Consider the following 17,789-nt stretch of genomic DNA (forward strand, 5'->3'; position numbering starts at 1 on the left):
ATTCTCCAAGTTGGCTCCTGCCCTTTTACTCACACATCCCTAGATCAGTGGTTTTCAATCCTGTCCTGGAGGCATCCCTGCCCTGCACATTTCGCATTTCCCCTCATCTAACACACCTGTTTCAAATCATCAGCTCATTAGTAGAGACTGCAAGACCTGATTTGGGTGTGTCTAATAAGGGAGACATACAAAATGTTCAGGGCAGGGGTGCCTCCAGGAAAGGTTTGAAAACCATTGCCCTAAAGAGACCGACTGAGCGTTGACGCAATGCTGCCACACTCCCACGTTAGCTTTTTTTGGGCTCACAGCTGCCAAAAAGTATTTCAGACATGGTCCTGTGCAAATTGGTTGCAAAACAGTGCCATTTTACGCACAGTTCCCTAAAGCAGTGGTTTTCAAACCTGTCCTGGAGGCACCCCTGCCCTTCACATTTTGAATGTTTCCCTCATCTAACACACCTGTTTCAAATCATCAGCTCATTAGTAGAGACCACGAGACCTTATTTGGGTGTGTCTAATAAGGGAGACAATAAAAATGTGCAGGGCAGGGGTGCCTCCAGGACAGGTTTGAGAACCACTGCCCTAAAGAGACAGACTGAGCATCGATGCAATGCGGCCACACTCTCTACGTTAGTTAATTTTTTTGGACTAAAAGGTGCCGAAAAGTAGTGATGGCAAAATCGAGGCCTCGTGAACCAATGAAAAAGTTGAACCAAATGTGCCATATTGTTTCGAGGCTTCGAATCAATCCGACACCCGTCTCAACGGTGACACCTAGTGGTCACTTGCAGGTGTTGATCTGAAACAACCTTGACGAGCCATTAAAAAAATGTGTTGTTTTTTTATTATTATAATGTTCTAATATGTGAAGCTTGTAACCTATAGGCTCCTCACTGTGCATAATGTTATTTTGGTCATGAAAAATGAATATTAATAAAAGAAATCAAGCCACAATGTGTCACTTTTTTAGAGATTTTTATTCAAAAATATTAATTTATCTGCTGTGGAAGGACTTAGCCTACTTCTTTTTTTACAGATAATTTCTCCAGCCTTTGAAAAAATCCTCTCACAAGGGACACTTGTTGCTGGCATACAAAGATATTTTTTGCAAGGACATACAAATGAGGAAAGATTACTGCTCTCTCTTTCCAGTAAGTTAGTGGATCATGAGTTCTGGGCAAATACGCATCGTTGATGTATTTTTTCACTTCCACTGTGGCATCAGCTGTAGCATTGTGTATCATCTTGGTTTGATGGATGCGAGTATCAAAAAAATCCCATAAACTGTCCTGTGTTTCTACTGGTGTTGATGTTGATGGTGATGGTGATGATGATGATGATGATGGGTGTGATGTTGACATTTCTGGGTCTGAATAAAAATGAAAACAGCAATTAGTAACAAATCCTAAACTGACGGCATATATGAAGGATATATTATATTACATGATTCAGATTACATAACATAACACAGACTGAAACTGCTCACCAGGATTTGTGTTTGAACGCATCAGTGAAGCACACTCCAGTGTGATATGCTTTTCAGCTTCCTGGGCTTTGGCAGCATTTCCAAATGCCACATTTTTGAACCTTGGGTCCAGCAGTGTAGCCAGTGCCAAGGCTCTAAAACTCTCATAACCTCCACATCTGGAGTGCAGACCTTCTTGCAGATGTGAGCCTATGAGCCAAAACAGGAGAAACACATATTTATAATAATGACAATAATATGACAGTTATGGCCAATCACATGGGTAGTATGGTCATTGTGGCCTACCTAATTGAACAGTTGATTCCTGCGTTGCATTTCCTTTTTTCTGTGCAAGCTTGTGCTGCAACATCCTGTACAGTGGTATAAGCTTTGAAGCAGACACTCTCTTTTCCTCTGACATCTCTGTTGTTGCGAGTTTGAATGGTTGCAGTATTGACAATGATTGTTCAATAATGTCATAATCAATACTTGTCAGGGAAGCAGTATCGTTGTTTAAGTTGGAAAGTGCAGCAGCCACTGGTTCACGTTGGTCATACAAGCGCTGTAGCATGTCAAATGTGCTGTTCCATCTCGTGTCAACCTCCTGTATCAGTTTCAGAGTTGGTCTTCCCATCAAGCTCTGCATCTCCACAAGCTTGTCCTTTGCTTTGCAGCTGGATCTGAACAACCCCACTATCTTTCTGGCCTTCTGGCGTATTTCATTGATGACTGGGGTTTGATCTAGTGCCTTTTTCACAATCAAATTTAAAGTATGAGCAAAACATGGGACATGGCGAAGGTGGAGTAGCTGGGCACTTAGGATCATGTTAGATGCATTGTCAGTCACCATGCACTGAACTTTGGAGGTTATTCCCCACTCAGCCATTAGCAAGGCTTTAGCCTCCATGAGATGCTGGGCTGTGTGGGTTTGGTAAAACCTCCTTACACCCAGTACAACAGTTGCCATTTTTGCCTCTGGTGTTATGTAATGGCAAGTCACACCAAGATATCCATCCATATTAATGGAGGACCACATGTCAGCTGTAAGGCTAACAAATTCGGCCTTTTGTAGGTCCTCCATTGTCTTCTCCTTGGCTTTGTTGTACTTTTTACTGACCATTATTTTAAGCACCTTCCGGGATGGGAGGACATAGCTTGGATCAAGCTTGTTCACAAATGCCCTGAATCCCTCATCATCCATGATGGTGAAGGGCTGCAGATCCTTCACCACCATGTTTATAAGAGCCTCATCCAATTCCCTCTGTCTGACTTTTAAAAGAGAAGACAAAACATACTTTCAGACAAATACATTGGAAAAATACAGCTTCAATTAGTGCACATCTATTAAAAGTATAGCCTACTGGTTCATTATTTGGAAACCTTCCAGTATTTATAATCAGTGCTTTATATAACTTATAAACTTTATAAACAGTGTCCCAAAAGGTTGTAATTATATTTCAATTATAATTATATCCCAAACAATGCATACCTTGCTTAGATGGCCCAGCAGTGTCAGTAGCAGGCCTAGGTACAGGGGGAATGCCATCCTCTGCACCCTGCAAAATGGCAGGATGAGTGCTCCTCAAATGGCGCATCATGGATGATGTATTGTTGCAGTAGGCTAGCTGCCGATCACAATACACACATCTCACTTTATTTGGGGTTTCTAAATGGAAATGCTCCAACACCACAGATGTACGGCATCTCTTCTGGGGAGCTTCCATTTTATCTATCTATCCAAATCTATCTATCTATATATGAATCAATCTATGTATCTAGATATGTATCTATAATCTATGTATGTATCTATAATATATGTATTTATATATGTATCTATAATCTATCTATATATGTATCTATCTATAATATATGTATTTATATATTTATCTGTAATCTATCTATATATGTATCTATCTATTAATCTAGCTGTCTATATATATTTATATCTATGTATCTATTAATGTGTCACTATATGTATACTCTGTCTGTCTCTAGCCTCTCAGTCAATGTGTTGTGTAAATTTAAATCTAAGTCAAAATGCCTATAACTAATCTATAACTAATCAAATCGCACTGTCACTATATCACCAAAAATCCGCTATCTCAAAGTCAAACTCCTCTCACAAAAACCCACGAGGTCAAAATGTAATGGTCATGACCCGAGTGTTCCAAGGTAGCCTACATAATACAAGAATCCATACACATGCATACTGGCGTAAAAAGACCGAGAAGGTCCTTAAACACACTGTATATGAACAAATAATGACCAGTTTTCAATGAATAAAGTAATAGCCTTAACTTTAACAAAGATGACAACAACGGCGATTGGTCAAAAGGAGGCCACAGAAGAGAAACGCGATTGATCAAAAGTAAGCCACGGAAGAGAAACGCGATTGTTCAAAAGTAAGCCACAGGCGAAACGCGATTGGTCAAAAGTAAGCCACAGGCGGAACGCGATTGGTCAAAAGTAAGCCACAGGCGAAACGCGATTGGCTCATGTGGGCTTACTTTGGGCTTACTTTGGCTCAGTCGGTGGGAAGCAGTAGGCGCGAGAGGTAGCGTGATCGATGCCCGCATTCTCCAAGTTGGCTCCTGCCCTTTTACTCACACATCCCTAGATCAGTGGTTTTCAATCCTGTCCTGGAGGCATCCCTGCCCTGCACATTTCGCATTTCCCCTCATCTAACACACCTGTTTCAAATCATCAGCTCATTAGTAGAGACTGCAAGACCTGATTTGGGTGTGTCTAATAAGGGAGACATACAAAATGTTCAGGGCAGGGGTGCCTCCAGGAAAGGTTTGAAAACCATTGCCCTAAAGAGACCGACTGAGCGTTGACGCAATGCTGCCACACTCCCACGTTAGCTTTTTTTGGGCTCACAGCTGCCAAAAAGTATTTCAGACATGGTCCTGTGCAAATTGGTTGCAAAACAGTGCCATTTTACGCACAGTTCCCTAAAGCAGTGGTTTTCAAACCTGTCCTGGAGGCACCCCTGCCCTTCACATTTTGAATGTTTCCCTCATCTAACACACCTGTTTCAAATCATCAGCTCATTAGTAGAGACCACGAGACCTTATTTGGGTGTGTCTAATAAGGGAGACAATAAAAATGTGCAGGGCAGGGGTGCCTCCAGGACAGGTTTGAGAACCACTGCCCTAAAGAGACAGACTGAGCATTGATGCAATGCGGCCACACTCTCTACGTTAGTTAATTTTTTTGGACTAAAAGGTGCCGAAAAGTAGTGATGGCAAAATCGAGGCCTCGTGAACCAATGAAACAGTTGAACCAAATGTGCCATATTGTTTCGAGGCTTCGAATCAATCCGACACCCGTCTCAACGGTGACACCTAGTGGTCACTTGCAGGTGTTGATCTGAAACAACCTTGACGAGCCATTAAAAAAATGTGTTGTTTTTTTATTATTATAATGTTCTAATATGTGAAGCTTGTAACCTATAGGCTCCTCACTGTGCATAATGTTATTTTGTTCATGAAAAATGAATATTAATAAAAGAAATCAAACAACAATGTCTCACTTTTTTAGAGATTTTTATTCAAAAATATTAATTTATCTGCTGTGGAAGGACTTAGCCTACTTCTTTTTTTACAGATAATTTCTCCAGCCTTTGAAAAAATCCTCTCACAAGGGACACTTGTTGCTGGCATACAAAGATATTTTTTTGCAAGGACATACAAATGAGGAAAGATTACTGCTCTCTCTTTCCAGTAAGTTAGTGGATCATGAGTTCTGGGCAAATACGCATCGTTGATGTATTTTTTCACTTCCACTGTGGCATCAGCTGTAGCATTGTGTATCATCTTGGTTTGATGGATGCGAGTATCAAAAAGTTCCCATAAACTGTCCTGTGTTTCTACTGGTGTTGATGTTGATGGTGATGGTGATGGTGATGATGATGATGGGTGTGATGTTGACATTTCTGGGTCTGAATAAAAATGAAAACAGCAATTAGTAACAAATCCTAAACTGACGGCATATATGAAGGATATATTATATTACATGATTCAGATTACATAACATAACACAGACTGAAACTGCTCACCAGGATTTGTGTTTGAACGCATCAGTGAAGCACACTCCAGTGTGATATGCTTTTCAGCTTCCTGGGCTTTGGCAGCATTTCCAAATGCCACATTTTTGAACCTTGGGTCCAGCAGTGTAGCCAGTGCCAAGGCTCTAAAACTCTCATAACCTCCACATCTGGAGTGCAGACCTTCTTGCAGATGTGAGCCTATGAGCCAAAACAGGAGAAACACATATTTATAATAATGACAATAATATGACAGTTATGGCCAATCACATGGGTAGTACCAACATGTGATTGGCCATGTGATTGGTAGCATCTCTTCTGGGGAGCTTCCTTTTTATCTATCTATCTATCCAAATCTATCTATCTATATATGAATCGATCTATGTATCTAGATATGTATCTATAATCTATGTATGTATCTATAATATATGTATTTATATATGTATCTATAATCTATCTATATATGTATCTATCTATAATATATGTATTTATATATGTATCTGTAATCTATCTATATATGTATCTATCTATTAATCTAGCTGTCTATATATATTTATATCTATGTATCTATTAATGTGTCACTATATGTATACTCTGTCTGTCTCTAGCCTCTCAGTCAATGTGTTGTGTAAATTTAAATGTAAGTCTAAATTGCCTATAACTAATCAAATCGCACTGTCACTATATCACCAAAAATCCGCTATCTCAAAGTCAAACTCCTCTCACAAAAACCCACGAGGTCAAAATGCGTTTATTTCACTTTTATACAGATGTGTGATTGTGTGGTCTGTTCCCGACTGTTCCAATCAAACGCTGATTCGGCGGACCACACCTGATGAAACAATTAGTGAAACACTTCGAGGCTTCGTTTGGTCATAGTCACGTGACATGGGTGTTTCGAATCACGCTTCGGATCAGTGTTTCGACACATCTGCGCTTCGGGATCTCGCAAAGCTTCGGAACGACTGTTTCGCTTCAGCCATCCTTACCAAAAAGTATTTCAGACAAACCATTACACCATGGAACCTTAACTGGTGCAGCTGTTGCTCACAGGGCCACAAACACTGGCACCATTGCCAAACTAGTGCTGTTTTAGCTTTTCCTGCGGCAAGAAAGCACACAGGCTCCACCGAGATTCGAACTCAGATCGCTGGATTCAAAGCCCAGAGTGCTGACCATTACACCATGGAACCGAAACTGCTTAGTTGGAGGCCAACTTGGAAACAGATAGCTCTCTGGCTGTGGGGAAGCAGTAATACAGAGAGGTTGGAACCCAGTGATTTTTGGTCAATGGCCCGCCTCAAAAAAGGGAAAAGTGTGGGAGATGTTGCCGTAACCCGGGATCGAACCAGGGACCTTTAGATCTTCAGTATAACGCTCTCCCAACTGAGCTATTTCGGCTACAACAAACCTCTGCTTAGCAAGCAGTGATTTCAGTGAGATCACCCTACTCTTTGTCGGAGCTGAAGAGCAGGGCAGAGATGAGCCACCAGACAATAAAAACAGCTGGCCAGTACGGGGATCAAACCCACGACCTTGGCGTTATTAGCACCACGCTCTAACCAGCTGAGCTAACCGGCCTGGCTTAGCCATCAGTGTCTGCCTGATTGAAAAAAACCTGCCATAATGTTTGTGAATGCAATACGATAAGACAATAAGGCTTCACGTTTCAACCTGAACAAGGGCTCGTCCGGGATTTGAACCCGGGACCTCTCGCACCCAAAAAGAGGATCATACCCCTAGACCAACGAGCCTTCTTGCCCAAAGCCAAGAAAAAAGAGCAATACCAGCATCAACAAAAGAAGGAACATGAACTAACGTGGAATCAATCAAAGTCCTCGAGACAGTGTGAAAGGCTAACGAATGCAAGTTGGCCTCTTAATTGACCTAAAAATGGGGCTGTATCTAACATGTAGAGGGATGTTAGGGAGGACAGCTGAAACGGTCAGATGTCACTTAGACCAGCGGGTCTCAATTCCAGTCCTTGCACTCCCTGCTCTTCACATTTTGTAAGTTTCTCGTATAGCTTCAGACATTTGTTCCATTTGAACGTAAGTGCCCTGAGAACTGGACATCACATGACATCCGTCCATGATTCAAGTTCAAAGCGTATGTATACGTTCAATTCATAGTGAGTAATACAGTGGTGTATCGAGGTATACGGAGGTAAATGATGTCACACTTCTCCATATGTGAAGAAGTTGCACAGCACAAATCCGTGAACCAATGTTCCAAAGTGAAGTATACTTTGACAGATTTCCCCTGCTCAGGGAGTGGGGAGCAATGAACACTGTGTAGGGACCATGTCAATCGCTAGGAGCTCACTTCTAATGAGCTGATTATCCGAATCAGGTGTGCTAACAAAGAGAGACATGCAAACATCCAGACCTGGGGGGAGCGAGGACTAGAATTGAGAACCGCTTCCTTAGACTTTAAGTCAGTGTGAGCAAAAGAGGTGAGAAGTTGTCTGCATGATCCGAGTGTTCCAAGGTAGCCTACATAATACAAGAATCCATACACATGCATACTGGCGTAACAAGACCGAGAAGGTCCTTAAACACAAAAGCTTAATCTCTTTGTTAATTCGACAACATTATCTCGGCCAGTGCAAAGGAGCAAGCCCAGAGGAGGGAGAGCCTCTTTGCATCAAACCCCGTCATTCCCAGCTATGCTCGTCATTCTTGAAAGGCCAGGGGAATTAGCTCAAATGGTAGAGCGCTCGCTTAGCATGCGAGAGGTAGCGGGATCGATACCCGCATTCTCCAAGTTTTCTCCTGCCCTTTTACTCACACATCCCTAGATCAGTGGTTTTCAATCCTGTCCTGGAGGCATCCCTGCCCTGCACATTTCGCATTTCCCCTCATCTAACACACCTGTTTCAAATCATCAGCTCATTAGTAGAGACTGCAAGACCTGATTTGGGTGTGTCTAATAAGGGAGACATACAAAATGTTCATGGCAGGGGTGCCTCCAAGAAAGGTTTGAAAACCATTGCCCTAAAGAGACCGACTGAGCATTGACGCAATGCTGCCACACTCCCACGTTAGCTTTTTTTGGGCTCACAGCTGCCAAAAAGTATTTCAGACATGGTCCTGTGCAAATTGGTTGCAAAACAGTGCCATATTACGCACAGTTCCCTAAAACAGTGGTTTTCAAACCTGTCCTGGAGGCACCCCTGCCCTTCACATTTTGAATGTTTCCCTCATCTAACACACCTGTTTCAAATCATCAGCTCATTAGTAGAGACCGCGAGACCTTATTTGGGTGTGTCTAATAAGGGAGACAATAAAAATGTGCAGGGCAGGGGTGCCTCCAGGACAGGTTTGAGAACCACTGCCCTAAAGAGACAGACTGAGCATCGATGCAATGCGGCCACACTCTCTACGTTAGTTAATTTTTTTGGACTAAAAGGTGCCGAAAAGTATTTCAGACATTGTCCTGCGCAAACTGGTGGCAAAATAGGTCCCACCGAGATTTGAACTCGGACCACTGGATTCAGAGTCCAGAGTGCTAACCATTACACCATGGAACCTTAACTGGTGTGGCTGTTGCTCACAGGGCCACAAACACTGGCACCATCGCCAAACTAGTGCTGTTTTATCTTTTCCTGCGGCAAGAAAGCACACAGGTTCCACCGAGATTCGAACTCAGATCGCTGGATTCAAAGCCCAGAGTGCTGACCATTACACCATGGAACCGAAACTGCTTGGTTGGAGGCCAACTTGGAAACAGATAGCTCTCTGGCTGTGGGGAAGCAGTTATACAGAGAGGTTGGAACCCAGTGATTTTTGGTCAATGGGCCGCCTCAAAAAAGGGAAAAGTGTGGGAGACGTTTCTGAAACCCGGGATCAAACCAGGGACCTTTAGATTTTCAGTCTAACACTCTCCCAACTGAGCTATTGTGGCTACAACAAACCTCTGCTTAGGAAGCAGGGATTTCAGTGAGATCACCCTACTCTTTGTCGGAGCTGAAGAGCAGAGCAGAGATGAGCCCCCAGACAATAAAAACAGCTAGCCAGTACGGGGATCGAAGCCGCAACCTTGGCGTTATTAGCACCACGCACTAATTAGCTGAGCTAACCGGCCTGGCTTAGCCATTAGTGTCTGCCTGATTGAAAAAAACCTGCCATAATGTTTGTGGATGCAATGAGACAATAAAGCTTCACGTTTCAACCCGAATCAGGTGTGCTAACAAAGAGAGACATGCAAAACATGCAGACCTGGGGGGAGCGAGGACTAGAATTGAGAACCGCTTCCTTAGATTTTAAGTCAGTGTGAGCAAAAGAGGTGAGAAGTTGTCTGCATGATCCGAGTGTTCCAAGGTAGCCTACATAATACAAGAATCCATTCACATGCATACTTGCGTAACAAGACCGAGAAGGTCCTTAAACACAAAAGCTTAATCTCTTTGTTAATTCGACAACATAATCTCGGCCAGTGCAAAGGAGCAAGCCCAGAGGAGGGACAGCCTCTTTGCATCAAACCCGTCATTCCCAGCTATGCTCGTCATTCTTGAAAGGCCAGGGGAATTAGCTCAAATGGTAGAGCGCTCGCTTAGCATGCGAGAGGTAGCGGGATTGATGCCTGCATTCTCCAAGTTGGCTCCTGCCCTTTTACTCACACATCCCCAGATCAGTGGTTTTCAATCCTGTCCTGGAGGCATCCCTGCCCTGCACATTTCGCATTTCCCCTCATCTAACACACCTGTTTCAAATCATCAGCTCATTAGTAGAGACTGCAAGACCTGATTTGGGTGTGTCTAATAAGGGAGACATACAAAATGTTCAGGGCAGGGGTGCCTCCAGGAAAGGTTTGAAAACCATTGCCCTAAAGAGACCGACTGAACGTTGACACAATGCTGCCACACTCCCACGTTAGCTTTTTTTTGGGCTCACAGCTGCCAAAAAGTATTTCAGACATGGTCCTGTGCAAATTTGTTGCAAAACAGTGCCATTTTACGCACAGTTCCCTAAAGCAGTGGTTTTCAAACCTGTCCTGGAGGCACCCCTGCCCTTCACATTTTGAATGTTTCCCTCATCTAACACACCTGTTTCAAATCATCAGCTCATTAGTAGAGACCGTGAGACCTTATTTGGGTGTGTCTAATAAGGGAGACAATAAAAATGTGCAGGGCAGGGGTGCCTCCAGGACAGGTTTGAGAACCACTGCCCTAAAGAGACAGACTGAGCATCGATGCAATGCGGCCACACTCTCTACGTTAGTTAATTTTTTTGGACTAAAAGGTGCCGAAAAGTATTTCAGACATTGTCCTACATAATACAAGAATCCATACACATGCATACTGGCGTAACAAGACCGAGAAGGTCCTGCGCAAACTGGTGGCAAAATAGGTCCCACCGAGATTTGAACTCGGATCACTGGATTCAGGGTCCAGAGCGCTAACCATTACACCATGGAACCTTAACTGGTGCAGCTGTTGCTCACAGGGCCACAAACACTGGCACCATCGCCAAACTAGTGCTGTTTTATCTTTTCCTGTGACAAGAAAGCACACAGGCTCCAACAAGATTCGATCTCAGAACGCTGGATTCAAAGCCCAGAGTACTGACCATTACACCATGGAACCGAAACTGCTTGGCTGGAGGCCAACTTGAAAACAGATAGCTCTCTGGCTGTGGGGAAGCAGTTATACAGAGAGGTTGGAACCCAGTGATTTTTGGACAATGGCCCGCCTCAAAAAAGGGAAAAGTGTGGGAGATGTTGCCGAAACCCGGAATCGAACCAGGGACCTTTCGATCTTCAGTCTAACGCTCTCCCAACTGAGCAATTTTGGCCCCCAGACAATAAAAACAGCTGGCCAGTACGGTGAGAGAAACCGCGACCTTGGCGTTATTAGCACCACGCTCTAACCAGCTGAGCTAACTTAGCCATCCGTGTCTGCCTGATTGGAAAAAACCTGCCATAATGTTTGTGAATGCAATGAGACAATAAAGCTTCAGGTTTTAACCTGAACAAGGGCTCGTCCGGGATTTGAACCCGGGACCTCTCTCACCCAAAGCGAGAATCATACCCCTAGACCAACGAGCCATCTTGCCCAAAGCCAAGAAAAAAGAGCTATTTCAGCATCAACAAAAGAAGGAACATGAACTAATGTGGAAGCAATCAAAGTCCTCGAGACAGTGTGAAAGGCTAACGAATGCAAGTTGGCCTCTTAATTGACCTAAAAATGGGGCTGTATCTAACATGTAGAGGGATGTTAGGGAGGACAGCTGAAACGGTCAGATGTCACTTAGACCAGCGGGTCTCAATTCCAGTCCCGGAAGGGAGGAGGCCAACTTGGAAACAGATAGCTCTCTGGCTGTGGGGAAGCAGTTATACCTGTTCCTCTGGGTGTAACGGGACACAGAAGCAGCAGCGCCGGAGCAGGCGCAGGAGCAGGCGGAGCTGGGCCTGGACCGGATGTCAAAGCACCAGAAGATGGAATCACCATCGACACAGTCATGTCTGGGTTAAGGACTAGTGTGCCTAACAGTGACCCAGGTGCTGAAATGGGCTGCACAACTCCTGCTGCTGTGGGGACGGGTGCGATAGGGCACTCCCTTTTGGCAGAAGTGGGCCGGCGACCCGGTCGCAGAATTGGAGCCTGTCCTTCTCGATTTGGCGGAAGGATAAATTGATGTTTTGGGCCTGATGTTGATGGCACGTCATCCAATTTTTCCCTCGGCAGAGGAAGCTGCGTATCAGCCACATCAATTGGGTCAGATGGAGTCAGTCCCTGGGCGAGGACACTCATTTCCTGATTCTTCTGCTGCCGTTGAAACCTGAAAGTTAATTACTTGAAAAAAAAAAAAAAATATATATATATATATATATATATATATATGTGTGTGTGTGTGTGTGTGTGTCTGTGTACAGAAGTATTCAGTTCCCTTGAACCAAATAATGTGCCTTGCTTACCACTGAATGAGTGTCCTCTGGTTCAGCTCAAACAGCTGGATCATTGTTTCATCCATCAGCCTTCGACTGTTAAGCACCAGGTCTCGGATGTGGTGGTAATCTGAAAGGATTTTAGACCACCTGGGGGTGCAAACTCCAGCCATCTTGGTCGGTGACTTGTGTAAAGCACACAGCTTCATACAAATGGCCTCAACCAAGCGGCTGGTGCTGGGCCACTGTGCTGGACCCCCAGGATGTCCAATCAGACACCGTTTCACACTCTCCACACCCGGTGTGACTCCGGACCGCTTCGGTGCCTTAAAGCGCCCATGTGTCAGCTGAGGCTGATGTCGAGGCTGATAGTTGACCCGCTGTTTATCAACATCAGGGAGAACTGTCCACAGCTGGATGGCCTCTGTCACCTGCAGGTCGGTGAGGTAAGGAGCCTCACGAAGACCCACCAGGAAACCAGCCAGATCCTGGACCTTGTCCCACCCAGCGATGCCATCAGGTCCAATGACTGCTCCCTAGTAAATGCAGATTAGTGTTAATATACACTTCCAGTCAAAAGCCTTTAAACAGAAATATTTTTTTACATTTTTTAAAGAATTCTGCTCAACAAGCCTGCATTTATTTTATTCAAATACAACAAAAGTCATTATATTGTGAAATAATTTTACTATTTAAAATAAAAATGCTTTCTATTTGAATATAGTTTAAAGTGTAAGTTATTTCTGTGATGCACAGCTGTATTTTCAGCATCATTCCTGAGTCTTCAGTGTCACATGATCTTCAGAAATCATTCAAATATCCAAATTTGTTGTTCTAGAAACCTTTTTTTATTGATATTATTATCATCAATATTTAGAACAGTTGTGTACATTTTGTTCAAGATTCTTTGATGAATAGAAGGATCCAAGATAAGAGTTTATCTGTAATAAAAAGCTTTTTTAACATTATACACTATACCATCCAAAAGTGTGGAGTCAGAACATTTAAATCATTATATATTTAGTATTAAATTATAGAAATTAATACTTTTATTTAGCAAGGACGCATTAAATAGATGATAAAGACATTTATAATGTTACAATATATACTGAACTTTCTATTTATCAAAGAAACCTAAACAAAAAATCTCTAGAAGCTATTTTTAACCTAATAATAATAATAATATAGCACCCGGCACCCGTTTTTTTTAGCAGCAAATTGGAATGATTTCTGAAGAATCGTGTGCCCTGAGTAATGATGTTAAATTCAGCATTGAAATCACAAGACTGAATTACTTTTTTAAATATATTCAAATGGATAGCAGTATAAATAGTAAAAATATTTCAAAATATTACTGCTTTTGTTGTATTTTGAATCAAATAAATGCAGGCTTAAAAAAAAACACCTTGCTTGTAGTGTATTTGGAATAAAACGAGACTGAAACAAAATAAAGCCCTTAGAGTGTCTTACCTGAGCCTCGCCGGAGACACTGCTTCCAGTGTCAGATGGCTGTGACAGCACTGAAGAGGCAGGGGCGAGATACTGTCCCTCTCCTCCAGATGATGTGGACAGCTCAGCCAGTGATGCTGGGGACTGAGGCAGAGGCAAAGATGAGGGGCTGTTTCTGAGATCACGGCAGGGGTCATCCTCATACAGCACTGGAACTGTGATGTCCTCCATGCTCTCTTCCTCAAACCCCTCATCTAGCAGGTCCTGATCATCAACCTCCTCCACCAGCCGGTCTTCCTCCTCTGGGTTCTGGAGCACTGGAGTCAGTGTTTTGCCAGTCTGGCTGTAAAGGTACTCGATTCCCAGCAATTCACCTACAATAATAAAATAATAAAAAAAGAAAAAAGTGCTCTTAATAATTTATCAAGTACATTGGAGGCTAAATAGATAACTTAATAGAATATTGCAAAAGAACAAATTAAATTTCTTACCTGTATATGCTCCAGGAGGGCGATAGCGCTCATCCCAGGGCTTCCCAAAGACTGTTCGGCTAAGCCGGTCCACAGCCTCTCTCATGGCACTGCCATATGTCCGAATGGAGGACGCCCGTTTTATGGCATCTTCCATTCGGTCATCATTCCAACGCATCAAGCCCTCAAGGAGATAGGCCTGAAAATGCGCATCGCTGGCACTGGTTCCTAAAAGTTAAATAATATTAAAAAATATATAAAAAAGGGTTTTATATGTCACATATGTACAATATATGTACTACACATAAGGTGCTCTGAAGTAACTTGTATACTACATTTAATAGAGTTGTGTAACTAAATTAAAAATGATTGTCACTTATTCCTGTATTACTAGTGACTTGTTAGTCAAGACAGCTTTGTCAATGCTAATGACATTAAAAAGTAATTGTAATGTAGAGTGTGACATTTATTAATGCGGCATTACTTTAAAGTGATGGAAGCAGTTACAGTGCTTATATTTTCTACAGAAAAATAATAATCCATATGCATGTAATACCTGGAATAAAACGGTTCAGGTGGAGGTGGAACGACTCCAAGGAGGTAGAGCCACGAGCACACCTGTAGCAGCACAGCTCCACGCTGCCTTTCTTCAATGTCCCTGTCTTCATGTACAGCAGAAAGTCCTCTGGGTCTTGTATACACTGGACGTGCTTGCGCTGTTCCTTCCATATCTGCTGGATCCGTTCGTGGTCCAGCAGAGGAACTCCCAGGGTGTCCTTCCCATCCGCACTGTCAAACTGATCAATCAGTGACCCAATCAATCTGGCGGTCTCCTCCACCCCCCTGGTCCTCCTCCGGCAGTGCAGTGCCAACTCCCTCTGGGTAATGCGAGCACTGACCGCCTTTTCTGAGATGTGGCCAGTCTTCTTTGCCGCCAGGTCACTCTCTTTTGCAGAGCGAAGAGCAGCCACATCCTCTGGATCCCACTGAAAGATGCACGTGGACAGACGTGCCATGAAGATCCCGTAGAGTGGATGAGCCTCTGTCGTGACACCAGCAGCAAATCGCCGCATGAAGTGCCAGATGTCGAGGCGCACTACAAGCTCATCCCACTCCGAAAACATGATCTTCACCCGCGATTGGCCATACTGCCTGCAGCAGTCCCTGTCCACGTACATCACTTTTGGGGCTGCCTCTCCTGCCTCTCGGTAGCGTTTCATCAGACCAGCTGCCATGGAGTCCAGTCCATGTCCCTCGGCAGCTGTCAGCACAGAGACAAGGACCTGGCAGTGTTCATTTCCGACATTTGTGCACCAGGCAGCTGTTCCTGAAGCAGCACCGGCAAGTTTCTTTGTAACCTATTGGGAAAAATAAAAGATGTGCTCTTTATGTATGCACATCACACACATATCCATATCTGGCAAAGTTCTGGATATAAACAGGGCTTTGATACCTTTTTTGTCGAATCCATCTTGAGAACACAGCCAAAGACAGATGTTAATTTGGCCTTGACCTCGTGCAGTCGCCCCAGAACATCCCTGGCATACACGGCTAACAGCCACTTAGGTTTAGGCAGGGCAGGTAAAAGTGGAGGATCAGCAAACACAGGAGGCTGCACAAGGGAGGACCTTGTGAATGGTTCGCAGGCAGTCAGGTACTGCAAGACACGCTGTGTCCATGCCTCACTGGGCTGTTCCATCAGCTTCCTGTAAAGCTGAGTCACACTGTTGCCCAGTGTCCTCTCCCTCATCATCCTCAGCACCCGGTTGTCACATGGGTATCTAAGGAAGCAACAGTATAATCATGCAAATGCTTTAGTTGGTAAAAAATAACCCATATAAAAGCACCTAATAATGAATGATTGTCATTATGAATTACCTGTATGTCAGCAAAGCTGGAAACTGACTGCGGTGGCCCATATCCAGCTGTCCTAGGATGTCCTCAGACCAGGCAGGATATTTCTTTTTGCAGCGTTTGCACTGCAGATACTCAGTGGCAAGGTCATACCACCCGTCGATGTCCAAGACCTTACGCACGGTGCGGTAAATTCCTGCCGCTGTTAGTCTGTGCTTACCACAGTCTGGGCGAACACAGACAAGAGGAAATAACCACATCTTCAGCGGCATCCATAAGAAAAGGGGCCGACAGAAGAAGAGGTCAGGTGAGGCAGGGGGCTGAGTGTTTATTAAAGGGGGCTGAGGAGGATACCACCAAAGTTTCAGCTGGGACACTAGTTCTGACTTGCCGGTTCGTGGGTTGGCCTTAAATAGTGTGTTCCGGATCCACTCATGCTGGAAAGGTGGAAGTTGATCTTTCCAGTGACTTGGAAGCTCAGCTGGTGGCTGGCGATGTGAAGGAGCTGGTGCCTTGGCAGTTTCCACTGATGGAGATGGACCAGCACAGTCCTCTGAGTGAATAGTAAAAAACAATAAGGATGACTGTTGCATTTGATAGTAATATGCCATAAATGCAGCGCACAAACAGCCTGCAAAGCACAATTTTTGGACAAGTATTCATAATTATTATGTTATATTTAGGAACGAGAGTGAAGAAAGTGGTACTAGTGTTAAGGAAGCAAAGAACACAGCATACACTATATTAATTTAAGGAGAATGGAATCAGTGCAGCTCACTGAGAATGAGGATCAGATGGAATGGATGAAGGAAAATGTGGTGTGATGAATTAAGTGTAAAGCAACGAAGCCCACGGACATGAAGCATACACACAGATAGAGTAAGGAAAAACTGTTCCTCTAATCATTAGAACAATGAATTTCCACCATCCTGTCTGCTCAGGGAGAGCTGAAGAGTGTGTGAGAAGAGCAAGCGGTGTGAAAAAGTTATCTGGTGATTATCTAACAACGGGTAAGTTCGGAAACGCAAATAAATACACTGACACCTTGAAAAATCCTTACGGTTTTGAAGAAGTGCACTCAAAGAAAGCATCCCGCTTGAGGCATGATATGATATAGTTCTGTATTGTAAACAAAACATATTTTAAAATGTTGATTATTTTCCCCCAAGAAATAACGCTTCTCAGTGTGTTTTCACAAAACATTCTTGTAATATGTGCATTTGTGTCATATGCCACACCTGTATTTAGCTGTGCTTCACATTGTGATGCAGCAAATACCAGCTCCTCATCGTCATCTTCAGCAGTGGGAACAGACTTGCCTGGAGCACAAATGTTAAAACTATCATTGTGAACAATACACAGAGACAAACATATGTAAGATGGTGCTTACTTACCAGTAGCGAAAAGCTGCATGGGGGGCAAATGTTTGGCTGGGGGTTCTGCTGCTGGAGGAGGTAAAGTGGACTGCAATAATGGATCTGGAAACGGCAAGTTGACAAGTTTGCCATAATGATAAATTAATATATGTAGAAATGCTGTAGGTAAAATTCTATATTCACACTCCTACTCACAGGGTTTAACTGGTGATGTGAGTTTTTTCGCCAGCTGTGAAGGCG

The 17,789-nt window shown here is 43.6% G+C and overlaps 9 non-coding genes across 9 annotated transcripts; 1 reads left to right on the forward strand and 8 right to left on the reverse strand.

Moving 5' to 3' along the window:
• Nucleotides 1-6,633: 6,633 nt before the first annotated feature.
• On the reverse strand, nucleotides 6,634-6,705 carry trnaq-uug (transfer RNA glutamine (anticodon UUG)). The gene has a single exon. It is a non-coding gene; the product is annotated as a tRNA-Gln (tRNA).
• A 135-nt stretch (nucleotides 6,706-6,840) lies between these two features.
• Nucleotides 6,841-6,913, reverse strand: trnaf-gaa (transfer RNA phenylalanine (anticodon GAA)). Its single transcript has one exon. It is a non-coding gene; the product is annotated as a tRNA-Phe (tRNA).
• Nucleotides 6,914-7,019: 106 nt separating this feature from the next.
• trnai-aau (transfer RNA isoleucine (anticodon AAU)) lies at nucleotides 7,020-7,093 on the reverse strand. Its single transcript has one exon. It is a non-coding gene; the product is annotated as a tRNA-Ile (tRNA).
• A 1,111-nt stretch (nucleotides 7,094-8,204) lies between these two features.
• On the forward strand, nucleotides 8,205-8,277 carry trnaa-agc (transfer RNA alanine (anticodon AGC)). Its single transcript has one exon. It is a non-coding gene; the product is annotated as a tRNA-Ala (tRNA).
• Nucleotides 8,278-8,972: 695 nt separating this feature from the next.
• On the reverse strand, nucleotides 8,973-9,044 carry trnaq-cug (transfer RNA glutamine (anticodon CUG)). Its single transcript has one exon. It is a non-coding gene; the product is annotated as a tRNA-Gln (tRNA).
• A 94-nt stretch (nucleotides 9,045-9,138) lies between these two features.
• Nucleotides 9,139-9,210, reverse strand: trnaq-uug (transfer RNA glutamine (anticodon UUG)). The gene has a single exon. It is a non-coding gene; the product is annotated as a tRNA-Gln (tRNA).
• A 1,651-nt stretch (nucleotides 9,211-10,861) lies between these two features.
• trnaq-cug (transfer RNA glutamine (anticodon CUG)) lies at nucleotides 10,862-10,933 on the reverse strand. The gene has a single exon. It is a non-coding gene; the product is annotated as a tRNA-Gln (tRNA).
• A 301-nt stretch (nucleotides 10,934-11,234) lies between these two features.
• trnaf-gaa (transfer RNA phenylalanine (anticodon GAA)) lies at nucleotides 11,235-11,307 on the reverse strand. The gene has a single exon. It is a non-coding gene; the product is annotated as a tRNA-Phe (tRNA).
• Nucleotides 11,308-11,488: 181 nt separating this feature from the next.
• trnap-ugg (transfer RNA proline (anticodon UGG)) lies at nucleotides 11,489-11,560 on the reverse strand. Its single transcript has one exon. It is a non-coding gene; the product is annotated as a tRNA-Pro (tRNA).
• Between the last annotated feature and the right edge of the window lie 6,229 nt (nucleotides 11,561-17,789).

The sequence above is a fragment of the Carassius carassius genome, chromosome 8 (assembly GCF_963082965.1).
Source record: "Carassius carassius chromosome 8, fCarCar2.1, whole genome shotgun sequence".
Taxonomy (NCBI): domain Eukaryota; kingdom Metazoa; phylum Chordata; class Actinopteri; order Cypriniformes; family Cyprinidae; genus Carassius; species Carassius carassius.